General features: G+C 38.6%; 1 protein-coding gene across 1 annotated transcript in view; it reads left to right on the top strand.

Annotated features, from left to right (window-relative positions):
- The first annotated feature begins 6,385 nt into the window (after positions 1 to 6,385).
- Positions 6,386 to 25,283, top strand: part of PELI1 (pellino E3 ubiquitin protein ligase 1) — a 49,932-nt gene continuing 31,034 nt past the window's right edge. The window contains exon 1 of the mRNA XM_082642265.1: positions 6,386 to 6,709. The gene's annotated coding sequence lies outside the window, so the exon portion shown is untranslated. The remainder of the gene's footprint in view (positions 6,710 to 25,283) is intronic.

The following is a 25,283-nucleotide window of genomic DNA, read 5'->3' as shown; positions in this document are numbered from 1 at the left end:
TTGAACAGCTTGTAGTTCTCTAAATAGGCCCTGCTATTTCATTTTTCCATGTCTTTTCTTAAAGTGCTAGTTATACTGAAATGTCCTTGCTTACCTGATAAACACCTTCTCATTTTTCAGGACTCAGCTCAACCACCAACTCCTCTTACAAGTGTTTTCTGACTGCATTCTCATGAAAAATTGATTATTCCCCCATCTACATTCTCACGATTCCCTAAATATCGTTCTAGAAAAGTGCCTATAAAATTTTATTGCACTTATCTATTCACTTGATTATAAGCTTTTTCAGGGTTGGGAACATGGCTAATTAACCTTTGTGTCCGTAGCCTGGCACCATAGTAGATGCTCAATAAGTATTTGGTAAAAGAATGAATGCATGAAATTTGAGGTACAAAAATACAAGTAATTATTCCATGAGTAAATAAATCGATAGGGATGGAAACACAATCTAAATTTTCTCTTCACGAGTTTTCCACTTCTCTTATTATTCAGTATTTTTTAAAGTTCCAAAATAACTGCTGGCACTCATGTTGGTTGGACTAATACTGAGAATATATAGGCTGCATTCTTTGGTGTACAAGCATACTCCTTTAAAACATTAAAATCTTAACTAGCTTGTCTTTGACATTTTCCAAATATATCTAAAATGTCAGAGCCAGCATTTGGGGCCTACAAATCTTTTGAGTGAAAGCCCAGGCCTTCAAATTGTGTGCCATTCACAGGTTTAAAATAGGAACATGTTCCATGTTGGCTATGAGCTATTTGGAGACTTTGAGGACATTAGGAGAGAATAATTTTATTTGGGGGAGGAATGTTGGAAGGTAGGAGTTTTGAGAGAGAACCTATTTATTATCTGAATATTGAAATGAACACACACACATGCACACACACATGCATGAGCACACACACACATACTTTATTACCCTCAAATCCAAGAATCTTAGCAAGAGTCTGATATGCATCCAAAATGCAGTGTAGGGTTTTTCTGATCCCAAAGGGAAGCCTGCCTGAATTTTTAGCAACAAAAAATAACTTTTAGCATACATGAATTAACAGTATATAATCATTTGTCAGTATAAAATAAGAGAAATTTGGACTAAACATAAAAAGATATGTTCACTTGCAGGAAATTAAAATTTTCCAGTAAAAGGAGAAAAGCAAGTTTGCAGCCGTTTTTTCAAGTCATAAGAAAAGTTTGGTGTGTCCGATTTCCTCTGCATCATTTACTAGTAAATTAGATTTATCACATGATGTTTTAGAGAAAGGTACCAATATTGTGATTTTTCCTTATGTTCATATCCTAAATACCATTTTTATTTGCTTGGGGGAGAGTAGAAACATAGTTTTAGTTGATTTTTACATAGTCATATAGTAGAGGAAATGCTGAAATTTACTGAGCAACTTCCCAAGATGAAAAACTTTTTAGAATTTAAGGGATAGAAATAATCCAACTTGTTAGTCCCTTAGGATTCACTTTCTTACTGAAATGGCTAGATATCTGAATATACCAAATTTGAAATTGCAGATAACAAAAGATTAGCTACTTCGGTCAAGGAAATGAAGGTATTAAACTAGATATGTGGACTGAGTAGATGGTAATCAGAGGTGCACTCACTTTCCATGACTGAACTGTCCTCTGTTCAAAGGACTGCAGATTTTGCAGAACTATACAGAACTGTGTGGTAAATACAATTTCAAAAAAGAGATTCACAGATTTTGATATATAAGTGAATGCCACCTTGATTATCTACACCTAACTTTGGAGCACAAACCCCACCATATGTCTAAAAGGTGGTACATCTATCTTATTATTGTGGATCTGTTTTAAAGTAACATATATTGACTGAGCATTTACTATATTCCAAGGACTATGCTAAGCAATTTACATGTATCTTCTCCTTCAAGAAAAACTGAAGAATTACTAGTAAGTGATGTTCATACAAAGGATGAACTATCCTTGGAATTATAGTGACAATTATGAACTCCAGAACATGTGTTGAAGTTATTGGCCATGTGGCCAAATTCTGGGCAATGTGCGGGTCTGCCTGATTCTGGGAAATACGCTTGATGAAACTACTTTTAGGCTTCTGGCTATTCTGATTAGGTTCAGCTGTACATAGCACAGACTACAAAATAAATATGCCTTTAAACAAGACAGAAGTTTATTTCTCTTTCACTTAAAAGAAGTCAGGAGGTGAAAAGTCCAGAGCTGTATGTCAGTTCCATGATCATTAGGGACACAGATTTCATCTATATTTCTGTTTTTATTAGCTATACCTATTATTATCTATACCTGTTTATTATTAGCTCTACCTGATTATTTTATTTTTGAGGGCTGTTCTAAGGTTTAGAATATGCATTTTTAATTTATCACAATTTACCTTCAAATAATAGTATAATGTAAATTCTAACGATATAATTCCATTTCCTGCTTCCATCCTTTGAGTTCAGATAGTTATTGTGGTCAAGCATTTTACTTCTACTTATATAATTTTTGCTTTAAATAGTCAATTATCTTTTTAAATTTTTTTAAATGAGGGGAAAGTCTTTTATATATTAACTCATGTAGTTATCATTTCTGGCACTTTTCATTCTTTAGCATAAATCCAAGTTTCCATGTGGTTTTGGTTTTTTATGCCAAAGAAGTTGCTTTAACATTTCTTGTAATGCAGTTCTGCTGGCAACATTCTCTCAGCTTTTGTTTTCTTTAGCCTTCATTTTTGAAAGATATCTTCTCTAAATATAGGATTCTATGTGACAGACTTTTTTTTCTTTCAGCACTTTAAAATTGCCTTTTCATTGTCTTCTGACTTGCATAGTTTCTAATTAGAAGTTTACTGAATTTTTGTCTTTGTTTCCTTATACATAACCTACCTTTTTTTCCACCAGCTGCTTTTAATCTTTTCTTCTTATCACTAGTTTTCAACAATTTAAGGATGTCTTTTGCAGTGGTTTTTGTGAGCATGTGGGAATGTGTGTGTTTATCCTGCTGAGGGCTTACTGAGCTTCTTGAGTCTCTGGGTTTATAATTTTCATCAAATTTGAAAATACCTTCAGCTATATTACTAATAATTTTTCTATCACCCCTCTCACCCTCCTCTCATCTGGAACTCCAGTTACACATATATTAGAATATTTGGTATTATCCCATAGATCACCAAGGCTCTCTGGTTTTTTCTTTTTGGTTTTTGTTCTTCGTGTGCTTTATTTGGGCTAGATTCTACTGTTATGTCTTCAAGTTTACTCGTCTTTTCTTATGAGTGCCTAATCTACTTCTGAGGGTTAATCTGATCCAGTGAATATTTTATTTCAAAAGTTGCAATTTTAATCTCTAGAAATTCCATTTTTATGTCTTTAATTTCTCTCTTTCAGCATATAGAACATATTTATAATAATTGTTTTAATATTTTGACTGCTAATGCTACCACCTCTGTCATTTTTGGCTTTGTTTATTGAGTTTTTTTCCTGAAAATGTAATAGATTACATTTTCCTACTTTGTAATATGTCCTAGTTCTCTTGCTAGTTCCAACGCATCTTCATGCTCTTCCTGCCTACTCTTTAAGTGCTGATGTTCCCAGCACTTAAGACGTAGGCAGGAAGAGCATGAAGATACCTTGATGCTATTATTGGCTCCTCCTTTTCTGCTGTGCATTCTCTCCCTGGCTGATCTCATCTGCTCCCAAAATTTCAGTTACCGTCTATATGATGGTATACTCCGATTATATCTTCTGCTGTTCAGATTTCTCTTCAGAGCACTAGATTCATATGTATAACTGCCCACTCCACTTCTCCACCTAGATTCAGAGCCATCTCAAACTCAGCATATCCAAAATGAGCTCGTCAAATTCCCCCTCAAAATCTGCTCAATGTCTTGTATTCCCTAACTCAGTGAATGGCATCACTAGCTCATAATCATACAAGCCAAACATCTGTGAGTCATCATCTTTCTCCTTCCTTGTAGTAGGTATTGTGGTTCTCCCCTTCTTAGCCTCCATTCTTCTTTTTCTAGGTAATCACCTCAATTTTCATTGGGATATCCACACCTTGTCATCACAGCTTTGGACCTAGAGGCAGGGCATATGTCTTTATCCTAAGATAACTAGCCTCATGCCATCCCCTGGCCGCCATGAATCAATTCTTGAGGCTTCTGGGAAAGTTTTCTCTCCTTTCTAAAAGAGTTTTCCTAAGTACTCGCTCTTCTTCTCTTCTTGGACCTAGATGGTGAAACTCACAGCCATAAGAATTGTTGGCAACTGTAAAGCCAATACTAAGGAAAGAAAAGCAGTGAAACAAGAAAGAAACGTGTCCTTAATGACATCACTGAGCTGTTGAATCATTCAGCCCTGTAGCCCATCTTTTCACTGGACTTTCTATCTAGACAGGTCAATATTGGTTTATTGGTTAAGCCAGTTAGAGTTGAGTTTTTTGCTGCTTGCAACCCAAAGCATCATAATTGATAACTTTCCTTCACCCTTCACCCCCAAACACAGGCAATTTACTCACTAGGTTCTAGTAATTCTATTCCTTAAATAGTGTCTGATTTCCCTCAGTTCTGTCTTCTGCCAGTGCCAGTGCCAATTCAGGCTCTCATCTTTTTTTAAATGCATAAAATGCATTTCTAAAGTGTATACCTTACCAAAATTTCATCTGCTTCCAATCCTGGCATGGCTTTCCCTTGCTTCTAGAAAAGACTCTACATTCTTTGCATATTGTACAAGATTCTTCATGATCTGTCTCCTTTACCTTCTCGTGTCTCCTTTTGCCACTCCCTTCAACCCCATCCTGCCACAGGCAATGCTGAACTCTTTGCTGAACCAAAATACTCTTTGATCTCACGCCTCTAGCACTTTACTCTCGCTGCCCTAACCGTAACCCTAACCTATGTTCCCAATGCTCTCACTCACTTCTCCCTTCTACTTCCTCTACCAAAGCACACAAACACACTAACTCCTAGTCATCCTCAAGTTTAAATGTTCTTTGAAGCATTTCCTGACCCTGCCTGAGTCTGGGGTAACTGTGTCAAGGCACCTGGTGTACTTTCCTACTAAAGTATTTATCATACTGAGTTTGTTTATTTACCTGGCTCCTCCTCTGCACAGTAAGCACTTTGAAAAATAATAAATCCTTCTTTTACATTCCTGTATCCCTATTTCTGGGACCTAATAAAGTGCCTGAGACATAGTATATACTCAATAAATGTTTTTTGAATGAATAATTATGTGGTCTGCAAACATAAGGATACTTGATCTCGAAACTCTATCCGAAAACCTTAACTTTTCCTGTGTTTCTGATTTCTAAGCATTAATCTTTTTCTTCCAGAATTTGGGGTTCTAGGTAGGCAGAGAAGGAAAACAAAAGAGCTTGGGACAGGTTGCCTATAGTCCTCTGGAGATCCAGTAACATGTCCTGCCTTTCACCACTCTCCTCCACCACCTATTCACACCTGGGTGCCCTGTGTGGGTGTCGACTTAGCTGATGAGCCCAACAGCATACTCAGACCTTGGTTCAGATTAATCTTATTGCCAAATGAAAGTTGACCAATATATATACCGTAAACAATGTTCAAATTTCCACTTATCTTTTAAACTTCTACTTTATGAAATTTGTATTTCTTAAAAATTGTAGGCCTTAAAATTTTAGAAATCTGGATTATTTTGCACTGATCAAGTAAGATACAGCGATCTTAATCCCGAGCTTTACCTTTACTGGCCTTAAAGTTAGATGTGACTAATTGAGCGAAGAAATGAACTACCGAATCTGACAGTGGCAATGTTCCTAACCGTTTTGTAACCTAATTAACTGTTAAGTTATTGGAAGCAACTACCTTTCTACAAGTCTTAGGTTAAAAAAAACAAAAACAAGCAAAGAAACCCTTGAATTTAAGGCAGAGAGGATTCGCCTGAGGGAACGGAGGGAAATGGGTATTCGTGATTCCGAATTCATGGGATAAAATTAAGCAGCAGGGAAGACCCAGATATGGTGAGGAAGTCAGATTTCTCTGGGCACTTATGAGTGGTGAGGGTAGGAGTTGGAGGTGGAGCGAAGTAAGAAAGACTAGCGAAGAGGGGGATCCCTAACAGCACCATAATACAAGGAGGGCCTTGTTCAGCCAGGAGCAGCAATGAACACGTTCCCTTCCTTAGTGTGTCGGTGAGCATAGTAACAGCGGGGCCGAGCCTCTCCCCTCGAGCATGCGCAGTGCAGAGCGAGCAGGAAACGTCCTCAACAAGGTACACCTTTTTTCTTCAGTCAGAGAACTACAACTCCCAAGAGACCACTCGGCGCCGCGGCGCCGCCTCCCGCTGTGGCCCTGCCCCGTCCCCTCCCTCCGGCCCCGCCCTCCAACTAGTCCCCTCCCCTCCCTCCGAGTGTGTCAGTGACCCAGAGGCGGTGTGAGGCGGAGGAACCGTCGGGGGGCGCCGCCGCCGCCGCCTCCAGCAGCAGCACAAGCCGCGCCGCGCGTTCGGATTTGCCTCGAGTCCTCCGGGAGCGCATCACAAAGCGGACCCCACGGCTTTCCCTCCGCTCGCGGCTTCTCCAGCGCTCGGCTCCGCGGCCAACTTCCTCTCGCCGGGCTCGGCCGGCAGGCGAGGAAGGCTGCGGTGGAACGCCGGGCTGTCTGCTCGTGCTCCTCGCGCACGCACCCTTCACCCCCCTCGCTCCGGGTCTCGGGGCCGTGCTGGGGTTCCGGCCACCAGTAATTGTCCGGTGAGTGTGGCCGCCGCGTGCCGCGGGAGGGGTCGCGGCGGGGCCACCGAGGGATGCGGGCCAGGCGGGCGCGCAACTTCCTCGGCGGCTTCCCCCGGCGGCCGGCCGGCTCTCCCCGCCCGCCTGCGCGCCCCCGCGACGGAGGCGGCCGAGAGTGGAGTTTGCGGCGCCTGCATCCCGCGCTCTCGCAGGAGGAAGCGCCTTTGTCAGGAGCCGGCGGGCGCCCCCTCCCCCTCCGCCTGAGTGCGGGCGCGCGGCGGCCAAGTCCGAGCCCCGCGCCCTACGCCCCGCGCCGGGCCGCCAGCTGCTGGAGGGGAGCTCCGCGGGGGCGGGGAGCAAGACAGAAAAAAGAGAAACAAAGGGGGTGGTGGGCTTTTGTTTGTGCGAATCTGATAACTTCTTCTTCCTTCCTTACATAACACAGACTCCCAAGTTAGTCATTCTTTTTTTTTTGTTACGATTATTGCCATCATCTTTGCGTGTCCTTCACGTTTTCTTTCATCTCTGGATCTCGGAGCACTTAAAAACACTAATTAATTACACCTCCGGGGCCCCTACGAAACACGTTAATAAGCCCGTCCCTGTAAGTGGGTAAACTGAGGTCCAGAAGAGCTCTCTAATTGATGGATACGCTTGCTCTTCCACCGCACCTGGTGTCTGAGGACCTGAAAGCATCTATGAGTAAGAACTCGTTCTTCAGTGCCCCGTGGAAAAGTTAAAGATGCTCATTTTACTTACAGGCTAACTAAAGTCTAAAAGAAGTCGGGGTGATTGTTAGGTAGTTCAGACAATAACTCTTCTTACATAGTGTTTGAATCTTAAAACCTCAAAAGAGTCTTGAAAAATGCTCCGAGTGGGGAAAATACTGTACATCACAAACTCACCTCACCCATCTACTTTTATTTTTGTACATGCAGGTCTCTTACAAGGCGGGAGAGCAGGGATGGGGGATGGGGGTTGGGGGAGGGAGGGCAGAGATTTTTTTAATGGAGGCTTAACAGATTTTAATCACTACACACAAGGAAATGTGTCTTGGTTTTAATAGCACCAACAACCTTCCCATCGTTTAGTCATCAGATAATTGAGTGAGCACTTTATCCATAAAGCTCTGGTTGTGCTAAGAACTGACGCTTTAAGTGTACGAAACGGTCATCTATTTGTTTTGGTTCAAAGACTGTGTACTTCTCTTAGTCTGCGAAACGTTACTTTGTTTTCTTAGCAGCTGATCTTTTGTTTTAGGACTGGCTTTGTCTTTTTCTACATTGAATATGTGTTACTTTTATAGCTGAGCAGAATCGTAAGAATGTTGTTGTTGTTGTTTAGTTTGCATAGTAGTGTGAATTTAAATTTTTGAATTGTGGAGAAGATTCGGTTTCTCCAGTTCTTCGGTTTCAGTTTATGCCGTTTTCTTTACAGCTAACAGAGAAAATGTTTTCTCGGTGTGATCAGATTTATATCTTTCAAAACATTGTCCTTCTTGTACAAATACAGCATATGAATTCCTTATGTTTTTTATTCACATCAAAAACCTCTTCTGGAGGAAAATACATAATTCTGAGGACAAGTTTGTTTATTTTAGTAGTTGAACCAAACTGGAAGGTACTAAAATTTTAAATCAAGCATCATTTCTACTAGTTATTTCCTGAGATGAATAATGATCAGAACTGTAGTAACAGTACTTTCTCTTATCCTAAATTCTCTTGAATTTAATTTTGTATTTTATAGTTGCCCCGAGACTTTAGATTCTGGTGGTCCCATCAGAAAATGAAAAGACATTTGTTATTTTAATATTTCCCCCCCAATCCTCTAACCTGTCCCCTTTCTGTAGTGTGTTGAAAGAGATCTTGAGTTTAAAAAATTGAAAAATAAGTTGTTTGGAACATACAGTTAAGTGTATGGAAAATTGTATGTAGTGAAGTGGTTATAATACTTCATCTAATAAATTTAAGACTTTTAAAGAGAAAACTGTCACCTAGGTTTTTATTAATATTACAGAAGTGCTGTAATGTAATAATAGTAGTATTTATTGACTTGAAAAAAAAGTGATCTGGGAATTGTGCCTTAGTAGCGGATTTGGTGGGGGGCAGAATCTGTGCTCTCCTTAAAATTTTCATTTAGGTGACCTTACAGTTGGTTATGTTGAGCTTTTTCTGTAGCGTTTACAAACCAGATTTGCCAGAGGCATTTGTACTTTAAGGTAGCTACTAACAGAATGTCTGCTCAGTCACTGGAATCCAAAGGCAGAAGTTAGTGTTGACTGTCAAAGGCTGGCATTGCAGGTTTCCTAGTTTCTTTGGGACCCCTTAAAGGAAATGAGTGAAAAGTACAGAGCAGGGAACTGAGTCTAGTACTGCTGAGCTACTGAGCCAAGTTTCAAGGGAAAGCCTGAGTGTGTTTGCCTTTGTCTTTGTTTCAGCTTCCTTTCAGGTTGTCAGAATGTCACTTGTATATGAAGAGTTTGTCAATTCAGAATATGCCTTACTGTGGTTGTCCAGTAGGTCAGATGATAAGGACTATAGTAGTCCTGCTCTGTGAACAGTTGTTTTCAGACAGAAGCTTCTGTAACTGATAGAGATTTTAAGCTGGAGGAGATAGAATTGAAAACCATCTAACATTCTCGCATACATACATCTTACCATGGCATATCAATATAGGCCTATTCTCATATTTATTAAATCAGAAAGCCTTATATGGATTATTTTATTTCATCTGTTTTAACTGTGTATATGAAAACATAATGACAAACACATGATGGCACTGAGAGATGGTTCTAGGAGTTTCTTTGGAAAAATCATCTTATTTCATAAAGTTACATTTGTGTCTTTTAATTGAGGAGAATAAAACAAATTTAAAAGCCAGTAGAAAGAAGGAAGAAAATCAGTAGAATGAAGGAAACCTGGTGAAGATGTTTTTATAGAGTACAATATTACAGATTCCTGACAACATTGTATAAGGGACAAAATTCTAGCTAAAGTCTGTAAACAGTGAATTCCACTTAGCATTTTCTGTTTGTAGATCTCTAGCCATCTTTTCATGATTCTCTCTAAATATATCACACAGGAAAAGTAAATAGAAAGCATTCTTTCAAAGGATTTGGGTTGTTGGGGTTTTTTTTACCCATGTGGTAGTGGAGGTTTATTGTTTTTCTTTAAGTTTGACCTCTGCCAGAGAACATTTTCCCCAGACTAATGTGTGGGAACCTCAAAACAAGAAATATTGGACACTGAAAGAACTAGATATAATTTCAAGTTGTACCACTAGCTTGTTTTATGTTCTCTTGAAAGATCCCTTCTAACAATTGTTCCTTCCAAAGGCTGAAAATAATTGCACTTAGTAGGTCCTACATAGTTTTTGGTTTTGCTGAATGAATTTACAAGTAATACAGAGAAAGCACAAGATTTCCTGAGTCAGAGAATTTCTAATTTTTTTCTTTTTAAATAGAAGTAACTGATGAACATGTGATTGGAGCCCTTCAATTAGCATAGCTTCCTTCAGAAATAAACTTAAGAGGAAAAGAGCTTCATCAGGTGATTTAAGAGAACTGAATTACAAATGAGCCTAAGAACACCTGATTATTTTTTCAGAATGTTGTACATGATGTTTTAGATTTTTTGCCACCATAAACTCCGTTTCAGAGAAGTAGAGTTCTACATGTTACTCCTTGTATCACGCCTGTAATGCTTTTTTACACCTCAAAATACCATTTACAGAAAAATAGAATATGTTGCTGGTGCCTATGGGAAAATCCTGATGTTTGTCATTCCTCAGTTAATCGTGACCATTCATGTAGTTAAAAGTTTTTAATTGAGTACACATGTAATTTACTTCCTTTTCAAAGAATTTATTGCTGATTTTTATTTTATAATGAACCTCTTGGGATGTTGCTAGTTCTAAAAATATATAGTACCCCCCTAGTTTCCCACCATGCTCTGCAGTTTCTTTTTCTATTAATTTTTTGGCTGCAATTTGCTTTTTCCCCTAAATTGTCTAAAATGAGCTAAGAAATGTTTAAACATACTTGACAAGAAATAGTCAGTAATTTATTATGCTGAGCTTCAGCTAAATTTCCAAATACTAGGTATGTGAATCTGTTTTAGAGATAGAAGTATACTTACTTTGAAGGGGGCTAAAGCAGGGATATAGCCAATGGATTTCATCTTGGGTACCAAATCTGATTGCCTGGTAGTGACTGCCTGGAGTGTTACGTTTAGAAAATTGGGAGTCCTGGTTCAGACTCAGCAGGAGCGAGTGCTGTGATTAGCAATTTCTGCAGTCGGGTGGGTGGTGGGCTTTTGGCATGAATGCCAAATATTCATTTTGTACTTGCTGGATGCCTTTTATGTGTCAGACACTGGTCTAGATGCTGATATCACACAGACTAAAATCTCTGCCTTATGGTGTTTACATTCTAATAACAAGACACAGACAATAAAAAGGTAAAATATTTTGTGTTTTAATGACAAATGACCTGGTTTCTTTAAAGAATAAATAACAAGAAATGGGAGGGGGGATATAAGATTAAAAGCAACTAAAGGGGCATATCCACCAAATGTATTGTGTGGACCTTAGATCCTGCTTTGAGCAAACTAACTGTAAAAGGACATTGATGAAAAATTTGGGAAATTTGGACATTGATGGCTTTTTAATAAAAAGGAATTGTCAATTTTTTAGGGTGTAGTAATGTTTTATGGTTTTAAAACAAGACTCCTTACCTTTTGGAGGTATATTTATGAATTAAAATATGATATCTGGATTTTTTTACTTTAAAATAATTTGTGGGGGAGAGGAGCATAGATGAAACAATATTGGCCCTATATCAAAAAATTTTTGAAACTAGATAATGGATACATGAGATTTCTTATATTCTCTCTACTTTTGTGTATGTTTGAAAAATTCCATAATTAAGTTTTACACACACAAATAAAGCAGAAAGGGGGAAGAGGGAATATGTGGGATGTGAGTGTGGGATGAGAGTGAGAAAGTGATAGTTATTTGAGTAAAGACCTGAAGGATGTGAGGGAGTAAAGCCTTGCAGGTAATCCTAGGGCAGGACATTCCAGGTGGAGGGAACAGTGAGTACAGTGACCCTGAGATTGGAGCTTGATTGGAATGCAAGAAATTACAAGAAAACCAGTGTGTCTGGGTTAGAGTGAGAGAGAATAGCAGGGGATAGTCAAATATAAAGGAAGGGTAGAGGAGACTAGATGGTATAGGACTTGGTTGTCCATCCTTCCTTTAAAGTAAAGATATTTATTTTATTCACTTATCTAAAATAAGTCTAGTTTAGTCCCCCTGGAAGCTCTACACTTATTTCAACAATACTAGCATTACTCAAATTTTTTTGGTTTTTTTTTTTTAATTGCTTTCTAAGCCAGTTTAAGAGCCACTCATGAACAGAGCTCATTACTTTCTATTTCCGCCTTGTTTTTAAGGAAAAGAGAGGTATTAGCCACATGATACCTTATTTATCAGATATGACTCAGAAAGGATTTTGACAGAAAGAAAATAGGAAATAACTTCAGGCTGTTTGTAAGTGTCACATCTACTCTGAGAAGGCCATTACTGTTTCTGAAAATCAGATCCACCCATAGACTAAAAAGGAATTTTAATAATGTTCTGGACAATTGTAGCATCATTTAAAGTAAGGATATAACCTGTGAGAGTGACTAATATGGAAGAGACTATACTCATTTGGATATTTAAGTTCTGTCTCATACATTAAAACACATACCATATACATACAAGACCATGCATATTTCTTAAGTATTCAAAACAGTCATTGCTGATAAGTTTCCTTTGTGTCATGCATCCAAGACTGAAGAGATGACATTTATCGTTGTAATGAAATTGTATAACTTTCTTGTTGCAATGGCATACACTTGGGAATTGAAAGACTAGCACGCGTTTAGTGTTAGGAATCTGGCTTTCAAGTCTTCTTGTATTCATGCTTCAAATCTCAGATTAGTAATTTTTTCAAGAACATTCTGATTTCCCATAAAGAACTCTCTTTAAATCTTTTTTTTTTAATAACTTTATTTTATTTTTGGCTGCGTTAGGGTCCGTTTCTGCGCGCGGGCTTTCTCTGGTTGCGGTGAGTGGGGGCTGCTCTTCGTTGCGGTGCGTGGGCTTCTCACTGCAGTGGCTTCTTGTTGCAGAGCACGAGCTCTAGGCTCGCAGGCTTCAGTAGTTGCAGCACGCAGTCTCAGTAGTTGTGGCCCGCAGGCTTACTAGTTGTGGCGCACGGGCTTAGTTGCTCCGCGGCATGTGGGATCTTCCCGGACTAGGGCTCGAACCTGTGTCCCCTGCATTGGCAGGCGGGTTCTTAACCACTGCGCCACCAGGGAAGTCCCTCTTTTTAAATCTTTATTAAAATTATAGAAAAATCAGTCCTCATCCTCCAAATGTTTGAAAGCCCCACCCCCAGAAAAAAGTCTTCCATAAATATGGGTTTTTAAAATCTTCTACTTAAAGGGCAATGTAGGGCTTCTCTGGTGGCACAGTGGTTGAGAGTCCGCCTGCCGATCCAGGGGACGCGGGTTCGTGCCCCGGTCCGGGAAGATCCCACATGCCGCGGAGCGGCTAGGCCCGTGGGCCATGGCCCTGAGCCTGTGCGTCCGGAGCCTGTGCTCCACAACGGGAGAGGCCACAGCAGTGAGAGGCCCGCGTACTGCAAAAAAAAAAAAAAAAAGGGGGGGGGGGGCTATGTACGTGTAGAGATTACTAGTTTTGAATACTTTTATACTAGTTCATTTTTTTTTATAAGAATAAGTTTTCCAACTTGAGAAACTAAACGTATTTCAGTGGTTTTTACTCTACTGATAACACTGAATAAAGAAAACATCCTTTTTCTAGTTAATTATGCGTAATGGGAAGGCACAATATTTTCTTTAACCAATAATGTGTAGAATATAATGGGTTAAGTGGAATTTGTGAAATGTTATTACATAATAGATTGCAAAAAGTGACCACTACGCATATAAGTATATAACTGTAAAAGGAATACTTTAACAAAGCTTCCTATTTTTCAGAAAATTGCTAGGAATCTAGTTCTTTAATTCACTCAAGAGTTTTTGTCCCTTTGGTGGATAGATAGGTAGATAGATAGCCAGACCCTTTCTTCATATACTGCACATACTATTAGGCTTGAGCTGCTAGGCTGGATTATTTAATAGGTTTTAAACACTAACCTATGAGCATGGAACACAGAGCCCATGTTTAATTTCTGGGCTTTCCACTAACTCTGAAAGTCTTTAAAAAGCTATCTTTGGTTCATCTGTAAAATAAAAATGGTGGTAGTTTTTCAGAAAGGACTTTGAAGCTCTAAAGTGGTGACTGTACTTACGTGTGGCTCATTTTAGAAATAGCTTTCAGTCTTTTGATTTGGTGGTAGGATTATTAATCTGTTTTTCATTTCCATTTTTGTGGAATAAATAACTTCTGAGGGAGGAGGAAGAGAAAGAGAGAGGGGGGAGGGAGGAAGAGAAGGAAGGAAAGAAAAAAATCGGTTCTCACAAAATAGTAAACATGACCACAGATAGATAATTCTTGTAACTTGAATCTATTTAAGTGTCCGTGACCTAATGAGCTAGACTCAAACTTATAAATGAAGTAGAGAATAGTAATACACCTTCCATTTTAAGAAAATAAGTTGCTTTGCAAAAGGGATGTTATATTTCATGTTGATTTAAACATTATGACCATGATAAAGCCTGTACTTCATCTTGGAATTGATGATGATGATTAACAGTAGTTAAGAATTATATGGAAATTCAGTCTATTACTTAAGCTCTGTAGATGGTTGCAGCATCAGGTTCTAGGTTATTTCTTTCACCTTGTGCATTGCAAATACTCATATTCCACATCCCTGCCTCTCTCACTTCATCTCTCTCTCATGCTCATCTCTCCATCACTCTCACTGGCTCTGTTTATCTTCCTTCGCCAGCTTTAGTAGTGTCCATTGCTCTTATACAGTGTTTTCTACATTTGTCTGCCATTTTTTATATTTATAAAGAGGGCTTGGAATGAATTAAGGGCCTAAAAGAAGTGACATGTAGATGGCAAGTGTAACACTTTTCCTATTTGTGTCTTATGTACGTAGCTTCTTTTTATCTTGTGCTATTTTTGGTGTGTATTCTGGTGGAGGGATGGTATATTGTATTAGCTGGCACTAACTGACCTATAGGATGGAATACTTTTTGAACTCAGTAATGTAGGAAACAGTAATAAACTCATTGATTTGAAAGCCTCATAAGTTAATCCTGCATCTATCCAGATCTATACTTAAACTAGCCTAGTGGAATTTCAAAAGCTGTTTTCAGCTCTTGGTGTATGTTGTTGTCTTTCAAATGTCAGACAATCAGGGACTTCATCATCACTGTAATAATAGTTAATCATAAATGGCCTTGGGGGAAAAACTGTGTCTAGACTCATGTTGAGCTGCTTTTTGACAGTCGAGAGGAAAGGAGAATCAAGATCAGTAATATGGTGAAGTCATTTATAACTTCTTCCTTCCGTAGAATGAAATATGAGGTGAGTGACCCTGATTTTTTGCTAGTTGTAGTGTTCAGCATGTCAGTTGGCTTAATCTTCAGAAGGCACAATTAAGTTTAATTTTATTTTTTAACAATAAACGAAAACAATTGAAGGTGTGTGGTTCTTCAAAACTTTAGTGTCGTACTCCTGGTTCTTGGCAGATACTGTTCACAGTACTTCATGTTCCTGGGGGTTTACGCCAGAGTTAATGAACTGCATGTACTGGAAACACTCAAAGCTGATTTTCTTTAATTTTAGACTACAGTTAACATAATGGATTTTCTTCGAATTGTCCCTCACTACCATACTTTAAAACTTACCAAAGGACCAAAACATCCAAATTACAAAGTTAAGTTTATCATTCATGAGAAAACGTGTGAAATGTGTCTCTTTTATAAAGTTCTGGCTGCTTCTAATTAGGAACCACAGCCCTATAGACGGACTTCATGTATCTGAAAGCTTTTCAAATTTACTTATTGCTTTACTGTAATTTTCGTTTAAAATGGGATGATTCAGTCTCTGAATTAGTCCTGTCAGTTCACTGAAGGAGTTATTAATTTTGAGGTGGACTACCTTTTTAAAATTTCATCACCAACAACGCTTCCTCAACAAAAAGTAAATCCCATTTTGCTGAAGCTTCGGGGTTTTTTTCCGGTATGCGGGCCTCCCGCTGCCGTGGCCTCTCCTGTTGCGCAGCACGGGCTCCGGACGCGCAGGCTCAGCGGCGCATGGCTCACGGGCCCAGCCGCTCCGCGGCATGTGGGATTCTCCCGGACCGGGGCACGAACCCCGTGTCCCCTGCATCGACAGGTGGACTCCCAACCACTGCGCCACCAGGGAAGCCCCTGCTGAAGCTTCTTGATTGTATCTCTTGTAGAAATGGCACGCCAGTTTATCTGCATATAGTTGAGCTCTTAAAAGACCAGTTTTTTAAGGCTTTTGCCTCTTGAAGCTGTGTTTTAAAATGGCTTCCAAAAAGGATTTCGTAGTTTTCAAAACTGAATAGGCTGTTAATGATTCAATATGCCCCCTCATTCTCCTCCTACTTCTTAAATTGAAAGCTCCTTCATAGCATCTAGGTGCCCTGAGTCATCATGGCTAAATTCTAAAGAAGAATTGTCAAATGGAAAAACTCTCCATGAAGTAAAATTGTCAGAAAACAATCTGAGTCAAGAGATAATTCATTGATCACAGTGATACAACTTAAGAGGTTGTGGGCTTCATTTAAATCTTTGAATGTACTTACATGTAAGTCTTTATCACAGGACTTGTAAATTCTGAGGACTTATTTATCCCCAGTTAAATTTTAATTGGTTTGATTTTTATTATCTACTACACAAAAATTATTTTTTAATATTATTTTTAATAAGTATATCAGAAAGGAGAAGCAGTATGATTCAGGATAAGAAAGTCTCTTGATTCAGAAGATCACTTATTATCTCCATATTGCTAAATCCAATGACACTTTTCCAGTATTTATCTTACCTGACCTCTCAGCAACATTTGACATTGTTGCTACTTCCTACTTTTTGAGACATTCTTCTTCTGCACTTCCAGGACACCATATACCTCACACCAACACCTTAATGCTGTTGCTTTTTTAATCTGTTTCAGAAGCTGCTGCTGTTCTTGCAGAACCCTAAATTTTTGAATTCCACAAGGCTTGGTCTTTTTTTTTTTAATTTATTTTTTGGCTGCGTTGGGTCTTCGTTGCTGCGTGCGGGCTTTCTCTAGTTGTGGTGAGCGGGGGCTACTCTTCATTGCGGTGTGTGGGCTTCTCATTGTGGTGGCCTCTCTTGTTGCGGAGCACAGGCTCTAGGCACGCGGGCTTCAGTAGTTGCAGCACACGGGCTCAGTAGTTGTGGCTTGTGGGCTCTAGAGTGCAAGCTCAGAAGTTGTGACGCACAGGTTTAGTTGCTTCACGGCATGTGGGATCTTTCCAGACCAGGGCTCGAACCTGTGTCCCCTGCATTGGCAGGCGGATTCTTAACCACTGCGCCACCAGGGAAATCCAAGGGTTAGTCTTAGTTTCTCTTCTCTTATTCTGTACTCTTCCTAGGTAATTTCTTTTTTAGAAGATTTCCAGGTTTATATTTCCATCCCAAGCTCCAGACTTGTACGTATAATTGTTTCCCATGGATGTCTCAAAGGTAACTCAGATTCTCAGGTTCCAAGTCAAACTAATGGGAATCTCAAGAGTTATTATTATTTATCTCCTAAGAACATTAATATCTCCTAAGAAGGAGTTAAAGAATTAATATGTAAAAGTCTTTGAAAAATGCCTGGCACTTATGATAAGCACTGCGTACATGTTAAGATTATTACTTATTATTATCTCAGGTTTACAAGAGAGGAAACTGAACCTCAGTACAGTTGGTCCAAGTCTCACACCTATTAAATGACAGTGCCAAGAGTCAACATAGACAGTCTGACCCCAGAACTCCCTTAACCACTCTATTTTACTTCATCTCAACTAATAAGAATTTATCTCATCCTTTTGCACACGGACTCCAAATTAATGGTCTCGTCGTGATCCTAAGAGTATTGTAATTCATTCCAGCAAACACACCTGGTGTTTAAAATGTAGAAGATCTAAAATATGCAGGTAAAATTTCACTTCAGTAAGATATGAGAAGCACAATATACATCTTAATTCCATTTTATTCCATGTGTATTTTTTGTTTTTTTTCCCTTTCTTGTTAGCAGTTAAGTCATGAAAATCTCTAGAAAATGGAAGTACTAATTCTGTATTACTCTTAAGTGACTTCAGTTGTTGTCATTTACTTACTCTGTTAAATCCTCTTTAGCTAAAATTTTCAGAATGACTTGGGGGCTCAATAGCATGTTGTATCCACATAATATGCTTAAAATCATTTTTTTTTTTTTTGCGGTATGCGGGCCTCTCACTGTTGTGGCCTCTCCCATTGCGGAGCACAGGCTCCGGATGCGCAGGCTCAGCGGCCATGGCTCACGGACCTAGCCGCTCCGTGGCATGTGGGATCTTCCCTGACTGGGGCATGAACCCGTGTCCCCTGCATCGGCAGGCGGACTCTCAACCACTGCGCCACCAGGGAAGCCCTAAAATCAATAATTTTTATGATTTTGATTAACTATTACCTCTTTTGAAATTATGTAGTGATTTGTCTGTTTTCAGAAGTCTAAGACATTTCAATTTCCCAAGGAATTTGTCTTTGAATTTTAATTTTATCGGCTGATTTTCAAATAAGAACTTTGATTTTAGCATTATATCTTTGTATTAGATTCTAGATGTAGTTGAATCTGCTTAATTTTATAAGCTTTAGTCTCTGACTCTCATTTAACTGTTTAGTAAAAAGCACATCTGGATACTATTTACAGTTTCTATAGAGGATTTACTTCCCCCCTCCCCCCAATTACTTATTTCTTTTTTCCATTGTTGATTTTTTATTCTTATTCCTTTGCGGCAAAAAAAAAATTTTTTTTTGTATTAAGACAGTATAAAGGCAGAAGATATAAAGTCTTTCTTGGTTTTTGAACTTAGCAGGTGATGGGGGGTTCTTGAGAAGGAGAGTGGATTTTGAAAAACCAGAATCATCTATGGGGAAGAGTCTGTTTTTACCTTGTTTCTGAAATGGAATTCTATGACCTAGTGTATTTATTATTGGAAAACACTTAAAATAGTTGTTATATCAGCTAAGACTCAATTTTTTTTTTTTTTTTTTTTTTTTTTTTTTTTTGCGGTATGCGGGCCTCTCACTGCTGTGGCCTCCCCCGTTGCGGAGCACAGGCTCCGGACGCGCAGGCCCAGCGGCCATGGCTCACGGGCCCAGCCGCTCCGCGGCATATGGGATCCTCCCAGACCGGGGCACGAACCCGTATCCCCTGCATCGGCAGGCGGACTCTCAACCACTGCGCCACCAGGGAGGCCCTAAGACTCAATTTTGACAGAAAACTCCATTCAAACTGGCTTAAGTAGGGGTGAGCCCGGGGGGCGGGGGAAGGAGATTTATTACGGTTTGTGTAAACTGGTCCAGGATAGGTGTGGCATCAAGAATGGCTCCACCCAAGGCTCAAATAATGTCATCAAGACTCAATTTCTGTATGTTTCTTGGCACTGCTTCCTCAGTGTTAGCTTTGTTCTCCAGCCCTATATAAGCAAAAGATAACTTCAGTTCCTTCAGCCCCTAAATCCTTAGTCATGTGTATCTGAAAAGATTAACCATCTTTTTCCTAGAAGTCCCAGCAAAAGTCTCACTGCATCTCATGGGCTCATAGTAGCCCACTTCCCTTGTAGCCAAGGGAGTGTGAAATTTGGATTGTCTGGGACAGAGCCATGTACCCAGCTATTGAGTTTGAGGGTGTAGTCAACTACACCAAACACACATAAGCTATATGTATTTACAATAAGGGAATGAAGATATCATTATATCACCAGAAGAGTGAATGATTTTTTGGGCAGTGGAAAATAGATGTATTTTATAGCATCTTTTCCATTTTAAGAGTTAGCACTCAAAGACCAGTTTGATTTTTTTTAATTTAGTATTTAGCGCTAATTTGGAATTTGTATAATTTCACTTCCAAATTACTGTTTAAAGCAGTATGTAAATGGGAATTGCTAGACTTTTCACCTCTGAAGAGCTTTGAGAATGTATCAAAATTTAAAATTTGGTGCTATGTTAACAAATACCATACTACTAATTTTCCTAATCCAGTTTGTTGATAGCTAGTTCTTGTGATATAGGGCAATGTCTTTATGGATTAACATCTTTTTCTAGGTTAACACTACTTTAATGCCTTAAGCAGACTGGGCTCTTGGACCAAGAACTTCATAAAGAACCATAAAATCGAATATTCTCTCCTGGACACTCAGGGCCTTGGTGAGAGGAGGTGGAGTAAGGGGCGATAGAGGACACTAGTAAAGACATTACATATTGATTTCTATGACTGATTTTAGTCTGAAAATGAAAACTTGGTTCTTACTGAAAAAATAAGATACCCATTGTAGGGTTTTTCTTGCTTTTTAATATCAAAAATATGAAATGAAGTGGCAAATGATATTTACATTTCAGTCTCTAATATAATCATTTAGCTATCTGCTTCTAGTTCTTATGTTACATTAATATGTATATGAATGAGTACTCCATCCCCATAAGGCTTTAATATTCTATAGTCTAGGAAATTTTAGTTTTTTGCTTTTAAATTTATTGACACCCCAGAAATATTTATGCTGTATCCACCAAAATTAAAATTAAAATGTAAATGTATATTTAACATCATCTTTTCCTTTATTATTAAGTGCTGCAAAATGAGCAAAACACTCTTTCTCTTGGGGGGGTTTTCAGCTTTAATAGGAGATAGCACAAGGTCATACATAACTGTAATGCAAAGCTGGATATAAGGATAAGAGTTTAGGTGATGAGGAAAGATTTCCTGATTGGAGAAGGAATATCAAATGGGTCTTGAAACATTAACAGAATTTTTTTACAGGTAAATAGGGATAACATTAGAAGTTACTGTTTACTGAGCATTTATTATATATTCAGTTTCATTTTTGTCAAAAACGTGTGTTATATATGACATAGAGAGGGACAACCATGGCACTTTATACTTGGGAAGAAGTTGGAAAGAATTTGAATTACAATGGATTTAAAAGACACATGGTTTAAAACTTAAAAATTGAAGTAATGGAGCTTATTGGGGCACATCAACTGGGGAGCTTTCTATTTCAGCCACCACAGTAACTCTTCCTAGTATAAATACTAGTTGAGAATCATTTCTAACAAAAATTACATTGTTTTTCTGTAGGTAATCAATGATTTGAATAAAAACTTAGTAGTACATACATTGCCTTAGGGGGTGCTAAATTAATGTTCTAACATTAGAGTCATTATTAAAGAAATCCCTGTAACGGTATATGGATCAGCAATATTACCAATTGTAGACTGTATTCTACATCTTCTAGAATCAGCAATGTATTTATTTACATGGTTTTTATATAGGTGTCAGTGCATGCATTTTACAAATATAGGATGGTTCATTTAAAGTGGATTTTCCACAGTACAGTGTGACATTAAATGAGTGGTCTTAGAAAATTTATAAATAGTCTGAATATTTACTGAAGAACATTTTTATAATAAAAAAGGGAATAATATATTTCATGAGTTATTAAGAATTTAAGTCTTGGGCCTCCCTGGTGGCGCAGTGGTTGAGAGTCCGCCTGCCGATGCAGGGGATACGGGTTCGTGCCCCGGTCTGGGAGGATCCCATATGCCGCGGAGCGGCTGGGCCCGTGAGCCATGGTCGCTGGGCCTGCGCATCCGGAGCCTGTGCTCCGCAACGGGAGAGGCCACAACAGTGAGAGGCCCGCATACCGCAAAAAAAGAAAAAAAAAAAAAAAAAAAAAAAAAAAAGAATTTAAGTCTTAAAAAGAACAATTAGACAAAGCCTATTTGAATGATTATAATTGCAGCTTATTGAATTATATGAAAAAGAGCCCAAATTAGTTTAAACAAATAAGATCTGAATCTGTGGTATTGTGTGCCTAGTATTTTTTTCATTGAATGTCAGGGGTATATTAAAGTGCCTACATTTATGTTTCTCTACAAAGGATTGTTCTGACAGTAAGTTGAAGTCATTTTCACCATTTATTGCTGTCTAAAAATTTCCCTTCACATTTTGTTCTGAATGTCTTGGTTTCTTTCCTCCACCTACACAATATTGAAGGCAAGTGAAGCAAGAGTTGCAATATGAATTTGAGAACCCTGGCTTTTTTTTTTTCCAAAACAAAATACACCTTTATTATAAGGTTGCTTTTTATTGCTACCGAAAAAAAAAGGCTTTTTGGCAAGTGTTCAATAAATGTGTGAATAACCTAATTGATTTAGTGGAATGAATAGAAAGCTTTGCTATTTGTAGATACTTGGCTCAGTAAACAGTGATAGAACAAATGCTATATAGTCAAAGGTAAAAACAAAACCAAAAAACTCCAAAGGCCCTCCAAACTTACATATCCAAATAGCAATTTCTTGTCTATGTCAGGGCCTTCAAAGAGAAAGAGCAATATGTTAATTAAGTTTTATTTCTATTATGAAAAATAATCATGTTAACGCACATAAAACTCAGTGCTTTGACAAATGTTAATAGGTGAAAATATTGATAGAGGAGATCCTCTAAGAATTGTAAGCTGTATGAAATTCAAAGATATGTGTGGGAGCTTCCCTGGTGGCGCAGTGGTTGAGAGTCTGCCTGCCGATGCAGGGGACACGGGTTCGTGCCCCGGTCCGGGAAGATCCCACATGCCGCGGAGCAGCTGGGCCCGTGAGCCATGGCTGCTGAGCCTGCGCATCCGGAGCCTGTGCTCCGCAACGGGAGAGGCCACAACAGTGAGAGGCCCGCGTACCGCAAAAAAAAAAAAAAAAAAAAAAAAAAAAATGTATACGGTACTTTTAAAAAGTACATTTACAAATCTGATTGCTTAGTTTTAAAAGCATAGACGTGTATAGCGTGTAACTTTATTTGCTTATAAGACCATTATATGGTTAAAATAGGAAATCTCAGAAGAATTCTAGGGGGAAAAGGTGTTTTCTCTAATTTTATCATAACGGATGAGTGATTTCTTTAGTTTCCTTCCAATCTACCCCACCCAGCTTCTCATTCTTATAGGTAAACTGATCCTTGGTCAGGTTTGTCCTGGTTCTCAGTACCTAAAAATATGAAAACCATATCCAACATCAAACAGATTCCTTTTGATCAGTTTGGCCTGGCTAGTTTTAAAAAGTTTAATAAGCATCTTTCAGCTTTATATACAGCTTCGTACTTTATTTACATACTTGCCTTCCAGAAACATGTATGCAACTGATCTCACTTAGGGAGAGAGCCACATTATTAATCTGTTCTTGATCCATCAACCTGAGAAAAAGGAAAGGTACAAATCTATCCCTATGTGGTGACCCCAAGGGTCTCCTGCCTTCCTTGGGGAAAGAGCTTTACCTCTGGGAGAAATTGAATATTAACATACACAAATGCTGAGGGAGCGCACACCAGCCTTCTGTATTCATCAATATAGATTTTCATAAATAAACAGTAAAAAATTGTGAGGAGAATCAGTGATTAGAAAAGGAACCATGCTGCTTGTGTCCTTGTGGGCTTTCTATGGCTTACATCATCCATTTCATCTTAATGAATTGGCATATATTTCCCTCTTCAGATTAACTTCTCTTATATCAGTTTAATCTGCTTGGGAAGATAACTCTTTCTTTGAGATGACTTCCCAAGAATGCCCAAAATGAATTTTATGTGTCTACTACAGCCTATATTTTGGGTTAGACTATCCCAACATTCTAACCAAATTTGGCAAAAACCCATTTTACCATAATGTAGTAATAAGCAGACTAAAAAATTTAATTTGACATAATATGTTATTTTTATCCTAGACGTTGTGGCCAGACATCTTTTGGCCCTGGCTTGATTGATTGGTTGACTTTTGCTGTGTAGAATGGTAGACAGGGTGTGTGTTTAAACTCAAATGTCAGCTTTTGCCACTTAGTTTCTAAATGACCTTGAGCAAATTATTTTGCCTGATTTTCTCATCTGTCATAAAACAGTTGTAAAGATTGAGTTTAACAAATGTAAAGTTCTTACCAGCTACATAGTAGGTAATACAAATTTGTTTTCTTCCTTTTCTGAAAGCTTTATTTAAAGTCTTTGGACTAACTCCAGAGTAAAGTTCAATCTCTACCCAGATTCTTAAGGCCCACTATATCGGGCACTTCTTTACCTTTCAGCTCCATCTCATTCAGTTATTAAACATTTATCAATGCTTGCTGATACAGTCACTGAGCTTACAGAAGGTTACATGGTCTCTGATTTCCAGGCTTACTGTTTATTGGTCTCCTAACCAAACCCTTCACTCCTGGGAACCTACCCTTTCCTGAGCACACAATACATTTTTTCCGCTTGCCTTTTTTAATCTTGATGCAAGTTGTTTCTCCCACCTGAAATGCCTTTTCCCCACTTATCAGAATCTAGACTGTCTCCCAAGGCCCAACTCAAATACCCCTCTTTCTATGAAGCTTTCCCTGGGTCCTCTTCCACCAAAGTGGTAACACTTTTCTTTGAAGTCTTACCTTATCTATTGTCTTTTGTTTTAATGTGGTACCTGTCCTTTACTGATTTGGGTTGGACTGACTGATTTACACCTTTTTTTTCATAACTATAAGTAAATGAGAGGTAGTATAGGGAATCATACCTTTTGCATTAGTTTGAATACTCCTATTGCTTCTGGCATTGTAGTGAATGCTCAATAATATGTTGGATTAGTAATTGCATTATTAGACTCTAGATGTGACTCTAGGTGTAAAAGTAAGGAGACCACAGGCCTCAGTTTGAAAATTATCAGACATCTAAGTTGATTAAAGTGCAAGGAAGCCCATAATTGCTGTTGTTAGTAGAAGAAATCATCAATAAGCATTTAATGGAATCTAGAATATTGAGAGAAGGGTGGCTCTTCATAATCCTGTTGTGGAGAGATACCATCATCTGGTAACCTAGATATTAATTTTCTAACTATTTTCAGCTATTTAGCCAAATAAGACTATAAGCTGTTTAATACTTTAAATATTTAAATAATACTTCCCTGCATAATAAACTGGTAAACGTTAAGTGTTTTCCTGAGTTGTGTGAGCAATTCTAGTAAATTATGGAGCATGAAGAGGTAGTCATGGGAACCCCCAATTTATAGCAGAATTAAGGGTTGCCTGGGATTTGCAGCTGGCGTCTGAAATGGGGCCCTTCTGTAGGACTGAGTCCTTTAACTTGTGGGATCTGAGCTTACTCCAGGTAGATAGTGTCAGAATTAAATTGAATTCTTGGACACCCAGTTGGTGTCAGAGAATTGATGAGTTGGTTGGTGTTAGAGGAGACACCTGTCACTCACACTCGCTGAAGGTGATGTAAGATGTCAGCAAAACCAAACCAAAAAAAAAGCCAAAAAACCTGTGTCTACAATTAAAGGTAGATTGAAACAGAATGTGAAATTAGAAATTCCAGGCCTAATTGTGAATTT

This window comes from Mesoplodon mirus, assembly GCF_964341445.2.
Source record: "Mesoplodon mirus genome assembly, chromosome: 14".
NCBI classification, from domain to species: domain Eukaryota; kingdom Metazoa; phylum Chordata; class Mammalia; order Artiodactyla; family Ziphiidae; genus Mesoplodon; species Mesoplodon mirus.
The sequence above is the reverse complement of the archived record's forward strand: the minus strand, read 5'-3'. Positions and strand labels throughout refer to the sequence as shown.